A 13,542-nucleotide genomic window follows, 5' to 3' on the forward strand; every position below is an offset into this window, starting at 1 on the left:
CACTGTGGGAAATTCAGGTAAGAGTGGAGGACAGGGAAGCAGGGGAGGACCATGGGTGATTTCCTCAGTCCTCCTGCTGCCTTGCTCTGGGCCCCATTGGGGTTGGCCCCAGGGCACCACTGGGCTGTCGCTGGCTCCCGTGCACCTGCTTGCTCCCCACCCCCACTAGCCTGGTTCAGGCAGGGACCAGCACATGCACTCCCAATCCCACATGCCCCATGTTCATCTGTCTGGGCAAAAGGATTGGGCCCCAGGCCACCCAAGCAGGTTTCCACCTCCCTGGCAGCCTGGACTGGGGCCAGGTGGCCGCAAAGACTTGCATTGGGCCTGAGGCCACACTTGCACTCCTGTTGCTGCCAGGAGGTTGTGGGCCACCAGGGAAGGGTCCTGTCCAGCCCTGTCAGCAGCACAGGGGGCATTCAGAGCCACTTGGGTTGGCACAGGCTGGCGGGGATGCAGCTCGGGGTGCAGGAAGTGTGGGGAGGTGGTGCGGAAGTTATATTGCATGCCTGATGCTCAGGGCAGCAGTGGCCCAGATGCCCCCCCACAGCTGGTTAGTGTCTCGCGCCAACACTAGTGCCTTCACCATGCTCCACACCCAATGTTTCCAGGAAGCCACAGCCCAGCTCCTCTCTGGGCAGGTGTGCAGCATTAAAAAGTTACTGGAAGCAAGATTTTTTTTTGTGCATGGCCATGCACATGCACAGCTTAGAGGGAACCTTGGGTCGGGGGGAAGCCACCTGCAGCTGGCAGCAGCAGAGACTAACAGCGATCATGGACCACTCGCAGATACCACTGGCAGTGTTGATGGTGAGAGAAGGTAGTGGTGACCACCCACAGGCGCTGCCAGCAGTGTCGGCAGCACCTTTTTACAGCGGGGTGCACAGCCATGCTCAGGGGGTGCACATGCACCCACGTGCACCCCCTATGCATCACCAATGCTTCAAGACATCATATAGTCTAACTGTGCTCAAGGCAGTAATAACCCTGTCTAACCCATTCCAGGCAGCTGTTTAATTCAGTGGTTAATACATAACATTTTTTAACTCAAGACACCCCTTGAAAAATACCAGCTCTTAATTTTCACTCATTTTTTGACTACAGAAAAATAATAAGAGAATTTTCTGTTACAAAAATTTAGAAAGACCACCAAAAAGGGTTTTAACATTCAATTCACTTACACTCAGTTCTCTTGTCTATAAAATATTTACCACTATAACACTAAACAACCTCACATTGGTGTTGTGAACTTTTATTACTTAAATCTTAGAGAAACCTCAAATATTATTAACAGGTTGGATGCAGTGGTATACCAGCCAGTACCTTAAACACTGTGGACCAGTTGATCAGTTGTGAGAGAGGCCCAAATCCTATTTCACCTTTAGGCATTGAAATGCTATTTATCTGTTTAAGGCTAGGAACAGACATTCAAAAAGCCTGAGTCTGAATTGATTCGACCTTTGCAGGGTAGTTTAACCTGGCTTGGCTGAACCGGTTTCCAACCATACAGACAATTCCTTTGGACTGAGGAAACTCAGGCACATGCCTGCAGTGGCTCAGGCTGGAAGTGGGGGTAGGGGTGGTGTGCTAGAGCAGCCCTCCCTGCCTTTCCTTAGAGCTAAACTGAGGGGGGCATGGCCAGGCCCCAGCAGGGCTCTGATTAGGGAGAGGTGTGAATCCCCATCCTACCTATAGTCCCAGGCTTTTCTCCACTCACTGCTCAAGCGGTGGGGGTGTTGCCAACCTGCAGCCCTGGGTTAGCACTCTGAGGCAAAGGGAGGTATGCAATGCATATGTTTGTTGATGATATGGAGCTTTTCACTCTCTCACCCTGGTTCTGTATACCATCTGCAGCAAACTGACAGGCAAGCAAGTTGGGAGAGGGCAGCTGATAACAGTGTTTATCACCTTTATCTCAGTGTTTATTGCCCCATTAAGAGAACAATAGAGAGACATTATCAGCTATCTGTTGATTCAGCAAAGACCCAGCATGTGGTCTGCTGGCTAATACATAGACACCTCAGCAAAGGAGGGGGTGGGGGGAATTTGTGCTTAGCAGAGAGTGGTGAGGGGGAGAGAGGGGAGCAAACAGCTCTTCTCAAATGTTTCCAAGGAAGGATATTAAGGTACTTGTTGATTAGCTCCAAAAATCCTGTCTGCCTTTGTCTCTCCCACAACAGGGACTGTAGCCAGCATGCTAGGTAATCCGTAGGTGTCTGCTAAAGCAAAGGGGAATGGGGAAATAATCCCTTCTTAGCATGGAGAAGCCAGGCAGATGTAGAAGGGAGAGGCCAGCCCTGATGTGGAGCACCCAGTTCTTCAGGTGATACGTCATCAATGTTAACTTGGAATACAAGAATCACCTTCCCCAACTTGTAAGTGACATGCTTCATTTTTTTGGAATAAGGGCCTACTGTTTGATCTACTATACTTTCCTGGTCCATTTCGAAGCAGTGCAGCCAACCAAATATACCAGTCTGTATTGTGCAAGTGACTGCTCTGTCCCAAGGGTTGGACCTTGCACTTTAGCTTATTGAATTATATTCAATTAATTTTGGAACTTTATTCCAGTTTATCATCCTGAATCCTAGTCCTATTCTTCAAACTGTTTGCTATTCCACCCGGCTTGGTATCATTTGCAAATGTGCTAACTGTTCTAACTGTACATTCTGTAAATGTGCTAACTGTACATTCAATCCTGTTCTCCATCATAAAAAAAAGTAGGGCTGTTGAATGATTAGAAAAAATAATCATAATTAATGTGAAATTAAAAAAAAACACTTGCGATTAATCGTAATTTTAATCGCATAGTTAAACAATAATAAAATCTCAATTTATTATAAATATGTTTGGATGTAGACACATGTACACAAATCCTAGACAGTCCCCAAGATATGGCCCTGCAGCCCCTGTCCCTCCCATACACTTGCCTGCATCCAGCTGCTGAATCTGCTCCCAGGACACTGTTTGGTTGGTATGTGTGTCTCTGTGTGTGTGTCTATGCCTCTGGCTGGACAGCAGTGAGGGGAGAGGAGTTACTTTTCCCCCAGTACACAGGCAAGCTTGCAGCAGCAAGGGGACAGCAGCATAAGCACCTCTCCCTCCATTACCAACAGCAATTAACATGTTAAAAAATAACGCAAAATCAAAAATAACACATTAATTGCTGGTGTTAATTGAAATTAATTGACATCCCTATAAAGAAGATTTAAAGAGTACCAGACCTGAGACATAACTATGGAAAACCACACTTGATACCTACTCCCAAATAGACATTGAGCCATCAATGACCACCCTTTGAGATCAAAGACCAAACAGTTATTATCTGCCTTATGGTACTTTTGTCTAAACTGTAGCCTGTTGCTCTCTTTCTGGCTTCCTTTTTCTTTCACTCTTGGCTTCTCAATGGCCTACCATCAGCAAGAGTGATGGAAAATATCCTTACCTAGTCTGTTCTGTAACCAGGTAGTTAGGGCAGTCTTTTTGGAAGCAAGAGATCCAGGTTCAAATAATCTTAAAATTAAGGAAGGACTGTAAGTCATTTTACTCACTTCCCAGGACTACCCATTCAAGCCACAAGGCTATTGGTGAAACGTCAGAAAGAGGCAGCAGTAATGACCACCATAAGGCATGAATCTCCATGCCAATCTATCTCCATAAAAACTATTCTGTGGCTGTCTTCAGAAGTGAACTAAGGAATTATAAGGAAGACATGGGTATCCAGAGGCAAATACTCAGGGAGGGGCTGGCAGGTCTTGTGTATTTGGTGACTCCAGAAGGGGCTAGCTAGTCTGCAGCTGGATTTGGTAAGTCCCTGGGTTGGGCTGCCCAGTCCAGGTAATTGGGATCATAAAAATAGCCTGCTCAGGGTCAGGAAGGAAGGAGAAAAACAGCACAGACCTAGAGCTGTGGCAAATGTGGCAATACCCTGGGACTGTACTGTGAAAGTGTCCCCACGTATTTACTAGGCATATTTAATGCTCACTAGATTGGGTTCACCCTTTGTCAACCTAAATTAATTCACTTCTGATGCAAACTAATTTTAGATTGAGTGCATCACTTTTTGACCACCTAAGACCTGTTAACGCTTGCACACCCAGAAATTTATATCACCCTAATCTTATAGCTTTATGACAAAAATAAAGAGTACATGTATGAAGAATTTAGTTTTATATACAAAACATACCAATCATAATTGTGCTTGCAAATATTAACAGCTAGTTTTAACCTTTGATTTAATGTGCAACTGTATGTGCATAATTTAAACAAATCTTATTTCTGTGCTCTATAAATATACAACAAATTTCAATATTGACTATAACACTTAGAAAGATTTGAATTGAAGTGCCAATGATCTGAACTATACCATCTGTAGTGACAAAAAAAGAAAAACATATAAAAACCTTGATATGTATTTGCAGATCAGTTGATTTCATGGAATACGTACTTCTAGACTCGTGTGTGCTGCAAATGCAGTCCTAGGAACACAGACTGATTTGGGATAATCTAGCAGGTTGAAAACTGATAAGTATCTTTTTAACCACTCATGTTTAGAGGAACATCCCTTTTTATTATTTGACTTTATATTGAACTTACTGGTATGTATAGTATAATATAGAGGATAGTAATTTACATACATTTTACAACAGCACCCATTCAATTAGTCAAGCTAAAACTATTCTATGTATTACTGCTTTGTAGTCAAATGTACATACAAGTTAAAAAGAAGCTTGAAATGTTCTTCATTTTTGGAGTGTATACTGGCTCATGAGACATGAACATGGCTACGTCTACATGAGAATGAACTGGAGCCCAGGTGCTCATACTTCAGTGTTTAAAATGAGATTCCCTGGTTACCAAATTAGACACCGTAATACATGGATTAACTGAGCCCTTCATTTTCCATTGATTGTTCCATTAATTGTTTTCGTTGAAAAAAGATGCGGCAGTCATATCAGCACTATCATTACTTTTGTTCTACCCCTACATAACGTGTCATTTGAATATTAAAGGGAACAGGGGGCAAAGGGGTTTCAAATGGGTTGTACCCCTAACCTTTCCACTGCTATAAAAAACATGACTGGAAAGATTGCTTAGCCTAAGAAATCAAACCAAACAAAGGACTCATATCAGGGATGAAACCAGAGTAGGGGAGACTGTTTTCAGGACTTTGTTTTTTTCCATAGAACTATAATATTCTTGTACTTTAAAGGTATGGTGCTTGTGGTTAAGAAATTCCTTTGCTAATATTTTTGTGTCCAGGCTTCAACACCCTAGTCCCACAACTGTGAATCTAGGGAAGCCAGAGCTCCATGGCCATATGAACTTTGTAGTGGCAATAGAAAAATGAATTTGAGCAACTGAGATGGCTAAGGTTTTAGTTTGTTTTTTTTAATGTAGGATCTCTTTCTCAAAGTCGACTGGTAGACATGAAGCCTGTACTTGGACATGTGCTTTTGAGACCCAAAACTAGAAACAATGATTAGTCCAGTGGTTGGCAGTGTTTTTGGGCAGAGGGCCCAAAACACCCAAAACTTCAACTTGTAGGATGCTGGTGTGCCAGGGGTGGATAGCAGAGCATCCATGAGGGGTGTGATCCTCACTGTGGCAGTGCAGCTCTGGCTTCTTCCCTGCTATCTGCCCTGAGGCACATGTGCCAAGCAAATTCCTTTGCGTGCTATGCTCTGGTACCCATGATGGGGGTTACCTCCCCCCTGGATTAGTCACTACCTAAATTTAGGAGGCTTACCCACATGTGGGATTCAGTAGTTGGAACCAATCAAAACACTGTGGTCTATCCCAAGGGCAGTATGGGACTAGAGTGTATGTAACTTAGAGCCACAAAGAAAATATCTGAAGCTGTGTGTTTGAAGGATACATGAGGTATTCTATATATCCTATAGGCCTAAAGTTTCATCTAGAGAAAGCTCACAATACAGTCCCAAAGGGTCTTTCCTGAAGTCACTATCATTTGAGATAAAGATAACCAACTTTGTGACATAAAGACTCATATAGATGTTAGATGCAGTGCTTATTGATTGTAAAGCAAATACAAATTAATTATCAAATTCAGTCCAGCTAGTCTTTAAGACTGGGATTGCATCACATTGTATTGTTACAGCATTAAAGCAGAAAACAAATCAGTAAACAATGAAGGCTGTCTTATTGATAATCTAAAATTCTAGCAAAAAAAAAAACTTGTCAAAAAGAAAGTACTGCAAATTACATATTTTGTACTAATTTGCTTGCTGTGGTCCTAAGGGTGATTTTCCTGTAGGTATATTTTTTTAAAAGGCATTCTTTTTTCATAAACAGCAAAGGCCAATCCCAGCTACAAAATATATCACTTTCCTTACTGACAATAGAATAATCCCATATTGTTATCACCCTAGCAGCATCACACATCATAAAATCATAAAAATTAGGGTTAGAAGGGACCTCAGGATGTCATCTAGTCTAAGGATTCCCAACATTTTTAGAGTGAGGACCGGCAAACTGTGGCCTGAAAGTGGCTGTGGACTGGCAAACAGCAGACCAACAGCCAACCCTTTTTTATACTCACTATACTCTGATACGCTGTATGCTGGTCACTTCCAGTCCATAGTTTGCCAGTCTGCAGTCACTTCTGGTGACACCGCATGGAGCCCTGAGGCCAGAACTTCCAGCTGGAACAACGGTAAAGACACTTTCACCTGGTGGGTGGGCAGGAGGGACCAAATCTCAACTGTGGCAGCCACTGCCATAGAATAGGATAGGCTGGCCCTCCTGCAGACTGGCAGCCAACCCTTCATGGCCCAGCATCCAGCTGTGGCCTGGGGTTGGGAACCTCTGATCTAGTCCAACCCCCTGCTCTCCTCCTAGTGAGAACATTTTTCCTAATATCTAACCTACACTTCCCTTGCTGCAACTTGAAACCATTGCTCCTTGTTCTGTCATTTGCCACCACTGAGGTCTTGCTCCATTATCTTTGGAATCACCCTTCAGGCAGTTGAAAGCTGCTATTAAATCCCTTCTCAGTCTTCTTTTCTCTATACTAAATAAGTCCAGTTCCTTCCAGCTCTCCTCATAAGGCATGTGGCCCAGCCCTTTATCCATTTCCATTATCCTCTGCTGGACTCTGTCCAATTTGGCCACACCCTTTCTGTAATGGGGGACCCAAAACTGAACACAGGACTCCAGATGTGGCATCACCAGTGCTGAATGGAGAACAATAATCACTTCCTTTGACCTACTGGCAACACACCTACCAGTGTAGCCCAGAATGCTGTTAGCCTTCTTGGCAACAAGGGCACACTGTTGGCTCATAAGAAGCAATTATAGTTGCAGATTCATTTTCTTGTGAGCCACAAGATTCCTAAGTAACAAAAATAGTACAAAAGGCTGCTTGCTAATACAAATAAGCCACTCTACATCACACTTGCCTACATATTGCCCACTCCATTGTAAACTTGTTTTTTCAGATGGTCCAATGGCAAATTCAAATGATGAAATCTATCTAACAGCATAATAATTGAATCTGGGAAAAAAGCATACAAATCAACAACTCCCCCCCCCCATGTCTAACATAAATAAAACCAGACAAAAGGAAACAGTCTGAGAAAGCAGAACTGAATAAAGTTATCTCCCACAAGAATAGTACTTTTTAATGCTTGTTCTCTACAACACAGGCTTCTTCCCCCCAAGTATGGCCTTCTTCAAAGTTTCTCCCTACTAAGCACAGCCCTTATTGACACTTTCTCCAATCACTGATCTTTGAAGTCAGAAATATTTTGCTATTTCCCAAAGAAGGCATACTTTAACTTTGTTTTCCCTAAGGCAATTTTAAGTTTTACAGCTTTAGACATGTAAAGCAGACTTGTAAGGTAAAGTTTATGATTAAAATGAAACAGCAGCAGCAAAAACAACAAAAATATCAAGTAAAACTTTCTAAAAGCAGTGGCTTTCAACAGACCCCTGGGAGTCTGTAGACTATGTCTAGGGGCCCCATGAAAGAGGACTATGGTTAATCAACAGAATGTAAATATCCACACTTACGAATTCAAGGGGTCCACACCACCATTCAAAATTTACAAAAGGGTCTGTGCCTCCATTAAAAAATTGTTAGGGGTCTGCAAATGAAAAAGATTGAAAACCAGCACAGTGGTTGTAAAGCACCACAGTGGATTTTAGAAGCACAGACCAATGGCACTTACCCTTCCCATGAAGCTGGCACCTTAACACTTCTGGAAATTTCATTACGTACTTATCTCAATCGTTTAACTCCTAAATACCTGTGACCAACTAGACTTAAGTACCTGTACACATCTCAAAACATTTCATAAGCTTCTTAGTCACTTTTGAGAACGTTAACCATTAGAATACTGTACTGGGTATCCAGGCAGACTTCTTGCTGTTGGATTTGTACTTCCGCAGGTTATTAGAAAAGTTTAAATTGCACTCTAGCTAGGGGCACAACATGGATATATATTTCCAGAGAACACTGCTATCTCTAGTAATAGGATAATATTTAAGGTAATGGTTGTAACAACAGCATTTCAACTTCTTTTCCTACAGACTACAGGGTATTACAGAATGCTTTTATTGAGTCTCTCTTGTTAAAGCTGTCTTACTTTGCACAAGCCAACTACAGTGGGCCAGAGAGAGAGAGAGAGAGAGATGGCCAGTATGAGAATTATCCGCAGTATGCTCGTTAAGGCATTCATTGAGGGGTGGGAAAGACTAGGTTCCAGTTCCCGAACCAATGAATGCTTAAGAATGTTATACAAGGTAGGACAACAAATGCAGTTGGTATCAAAGATAGGGAAAGAGAAATGTCCCCAACTAGATGAGATTCAACAAGAAAAGTTCAAGTCCTGTAGTTGAGATGGAATTCTTGCATGCACAAATATGGAATGAGGAATGATTAACTAGGCTTCAGTAGTGCAGTGAAGGACCTGAGGATTACAAAAGACTAGGAATATGACTGTGTTCTCACTGCAAAAATAGCTAGCACTGGGTTATATTAATAGAAGTGTCAAGGATCTGAGGGTTACAAAAGACTATGAATATGACTGTGCTCCCTTGTAATCAAGGGCAGTCATTCTTCTGCACTATTCAGCACAGGAGAGGACTTACTTGGAGTACTGTGTCCAGTTTTGGACCCCACAGTTCAAGAAAGCTGTGGAAACATTGGGAAGAGTTCAGTGGACAGCAACAATAATAATTAGAGTAATGGTTGATTAGGGACCTGAGAAACGTGACTTATAAGGAAAGGCTAAAAGACCTAGAGTTATTTAGTCTGGAGAAGAGAAGACTGAGGGGAATTTGAGAATAGTTTCAAAGAGAGGATGGAGATAAACTAGTCTTTCTGTGGTCCCAGGACTAGGCGCAATGCCCTCAAGCTACAATAGAGGAGATTTAGGTTGGCTTTTATGGAGAACTTTCTGACAGTAGATTGGTCAAGCAAGGCTACTTAGAGAAATTGAGGACTCTCCACCCCTGGACATTTTCAAGAACAGGTTATATAGACATTTTCCTGGTATGGTTTAGTCAGGATTGATTCAATATTAAGAAGAAGGCTGGATCTGAATGATTTCACAAGGACCCTTCCAGTACTACTTTCCTGTGATCTTCAACAGGAGAGATTCAGAGAATATTCCCTAGCAACTGACCGCTTGGTAGTAAGGGCTATCTCCTAGAAAATAAAAGTCCTGGATACAAGTACTGTTGGGCAGAGGAGGATCTTAAACCATGATCTTCCATAGCCCAGGTCAGTGTCCAAACCACCATCAGAACAATATTTTATGTCACATTAGCGACAGCATGAGGACATCTATCAGATTGGGTCCTGAAGATGAGAATGGCAGAGAAATGCCTATTTTATGATCTTGGATCTTAGGCACTGAGCAACTTATTGTATTTCAGGTCTTAAGCAATTTTTCACATGGGTGACAACAGCAAATCAAGTGTCTAAGAGACTACCAGCAGAAACCTAGGTGGGTTTAGGCGCCAATGAAGTTTATGGGCAATATGAATGTCCCTGGTGCCTGAATCTTGCACTTAGGTGCCTATGTTTGGTGCCTAAACTCCCTGGGGTAATCTTCTGATTCCAATCTACTGGACTATGCTGACTTTAACTCAAAAAATAAAAAGTATTCAGCTGTACATCTTGAAAGAATGCTAAAACACTGCTAAAAACATGCTCACTGGGGCCTGATCAAAGGTCTCTGAGATCAATGAATGGGAGTTTTTCCTTTGACTTCAATGGCCTTTTGGTAAAGACACAAATTAGCCAGTAGAAAATTAACCACCGAAAATACTCATCATGTTAGCACACTCAAGAACTGTGAGCACCAAAAGGCCATGGGTAAGCTTCTAAATAAAACAGTACTTCTCATATTAGAGTAGATGCAAGTACAGTATTTCATCCTGATATTTTATAAAAATGCCACAGTGGTGATAGATGACACAGTTTGATTGACTGGTTTGGTATTTCTTCGTACTTGAAGCAGACAGCAACCAGATCAGAGTCTGGCAGAGAGCCAGTTCCCTTTCACAGTAATGGGGCATCATATAAATATAAACAGGGTTGCATCCAAAACAGCTGTTATTATTAATTTCATGTGTTTTAAGAGGGAGAGAGGATTTTAGCCATTTGTAAGGATTTTAAAATGGATAATTATAGCATATAGCAAGATTTAATTTCTGTTTATCTCTAAACGTTAGGATTTTCCATATATTATTTTAGATGCTAGTTTCTCCACACAGCTATTAAAGTTGAAACTAGCACTCCCATTTGAGTTGAATTTTGATGTACAGTTTCTCTCCAAATTAAGCTGATTCACCTGACTTTCACATACATGATATTTTTTACAAGGTAAATTTTCCAGTGCTGCTTGAATCCCATCATATAACAATTCTAAACAGTAATCTGATTTTTAAATATGTTTTAGGAAGTTGTGCAGAGACTTAAGAAATATATCTTTTTTCTGAGGGGGGAAATCTTTAATATTTGCTCTACAGGCAGGACAAATGTATATTTTGTTCACTGGTTAGAGACTAGACTTGAGCAAATCATTTCCAGTCAATAATTTCCATCAAGTAATGTCCAGTCTGAACTGGTACAGGTATTTTTTTTGTATGCTAAACCTACCTTTTCACAATAATTATCTTAGGTTGGTTGACTGACTACTTCCTTTTTAATAAAAGGAATTGTGTATAATTAATTTATCATTACAACAGTTCTAACAGACATGCCAGGTACAACACAGAAAACCATAGGAAAAAGCAGGCCCAGACCCAGAAGGGCTAAGGAGCAGATATGAGATTGAAGATGATAATATAACTCTATAGATGGCAGAAAAGGAGTGAGGAAGAATGTTCTGTTACAGAATAAGATACATCATGATGATGATGATGCCATTATTCACATATAGACATGTTACTAGATCCTTAGCAGATATAAAATCTCACACCTCCCCAGAGTACAACTAACCAATGGCAGTTTACACAAGTGGAGGTTTTGGCCTGTGCTGTGCAGGATATACATTACACAATTTAATATATATTTACACACACACCAGTGCACACGTATACTCCCCTTTGCTGTATATTATTTTAGTGTAAAATTACTCAATAGTTTAGTGGGGAAAACATAGCATTATTGTGGGTAAACTAGTGTGGTGAATAGATTTCAGAGGAATAATATTACCATTGGGCCTCAAGGAGACATAATGAAGTACACATTTTCAATATGTTGTGAAGGAAGAAGCGAAAGCAGTTGGCAGCCACTTGGTCAAACAGGAGGAGATGGAGGAGTCAAACAAGACTTCAGGTTGTGGACCTGGGTCCACAACCTGAAACCAGGGTGGTAATTCATAGGCCATGGAACAGGGTGGGCCACCTAGGCCATGGCCCGACCACTTTTAGCACCTTAATTTAGCTAGCTATGCAGTTAAAAATTAGCTATACAGCTTTAACTGGACTGACAATTGTACATTTGTGGGTTATATAAATTAATGTGCTAAAAGTTGGTCGGGCCACGGCCAGGGTGGCCCACCCCTTTCCGCAACCTATGGTGGTATTATTAATTATTATGAAAAATGGGGGAGGCGGGGGACGAGCTGACTTGGAACATGCTAAAGTGGGGAATTCAGTGAATTATTCTAGATAATGTGACAGAGATGGCAGGTGGCATGAAAAGAAATAGGTCTGCTTGGGAGAGTTTTACTTGAGAGTCACTGGCATGGATGTGACAAGGTCCTGCAAGCTGACAAGGTCACCAAGGTGTCTCTGGGAAGAAAAAGAGGGAACAAGAAGGGATCTGCTAAAAGAAAGAAACAGATTAAGAACATCAGGTAGAACACCGAAAAAGAGACTGAAAATAGAGCTTTACATATAGATAGTGTTTTGAAACTTTAATTACTGTAGTGACTGCTGCTACAATTTCCCTCTGCTCTGGAAAGTTTATTTGGTACAAGTTGTAACTGTTATCTAGACAAATAATGTGATGGGTTCTTGTCCTTGTCAGGTTTGAGTACTATCTCTAAATCATAATCTTGTAATCTTAGTCCCTATCTTTCTGTTTTTACTTGCCTTTTTATCTTTTGATTTCCAAATTAATGAAGTCAAACTTTAGTTGTCTGAAAGAACGGTACTAAAAAATAAGCTCTATTTGAAAGTAAATTTGAAAGTGTTAATATCCCCAGACTAAATCCAGTGCATTTTCTCTATGAATCTCTCTGGTACACCCCCTGAGTAAAAGTGTAACCTGTGTATGAATTATATTTTGGTTTTTGTTGTTTTAAAACTACTTCTAACCCCACCGGACAGGCAGCTTGTAGTAATTCACAATTATTGTTTATGCTTCCAGGTTAAAATAAGGTAGGACAAAGTTGCAGATTGATTCAACTGAAATTCTGAAATGCTGTCTCATATGTTTTAGTCCACTGAAATACTGCCTTATTTAGTCAAATTTCTCAAGGGTGCACTTTGGCTACAATAGTACTTAATAAATCTAACCCAGTCACTTGCCACATCTAAAATGCATACCCAAAGATCTACAATCCATTTACTACAAAATTGTAATTTCCTTGGTTGCTGGGGTTTGGATTTTAAAAAAATTCAAATCTCTTTTGTAATCACTTGTGCTTTTATATGACCTTTCCTACATCAGAATATCATCTATGATATATCAACATTCTCCATATTTACTACTGGTTGCATTGCCAAAATAAGAATTATCTTACAGACTTTTGTTTGCACTAGAGAGTCTATCTGATAATGTTTCATATCCTATTCAGTCCAATCGGAGGTGACAAGGGGAAAAACTTCTTTACAAGTCAAGTACTAAGGGTACTTTGCAACAGGCTCCCCCCAAAGGTGGTACAGTTAACCACCCTGGCGATCTTCAAAAAGCGTCTTGTTGCCCATCTTGCTGGGGTCATCTGACGTCTGTAGGGGGGCTGAACCTGATGATCTCTGTAGGGTCCCTTCCAGTCCCTAACAACTATGAAACTATGAAAATGAATTATGGATCTAGATTTTCTCTTTACTTGATGTTAA

Source organism: Crocodylus siamensis, chromosome 1, assembly GCF_052110815.1.
Source record: "Crocodylus siamensis isolate JL-2025a chromosome 1, ASM5211081v1, whole genome shotgun sequence".
Lineage (NCBI taxonomy): Eukaryota > Metazoa > Chordata > Crocodylia > Crocodylidae > Crocodylus > Crocodylus siamensis.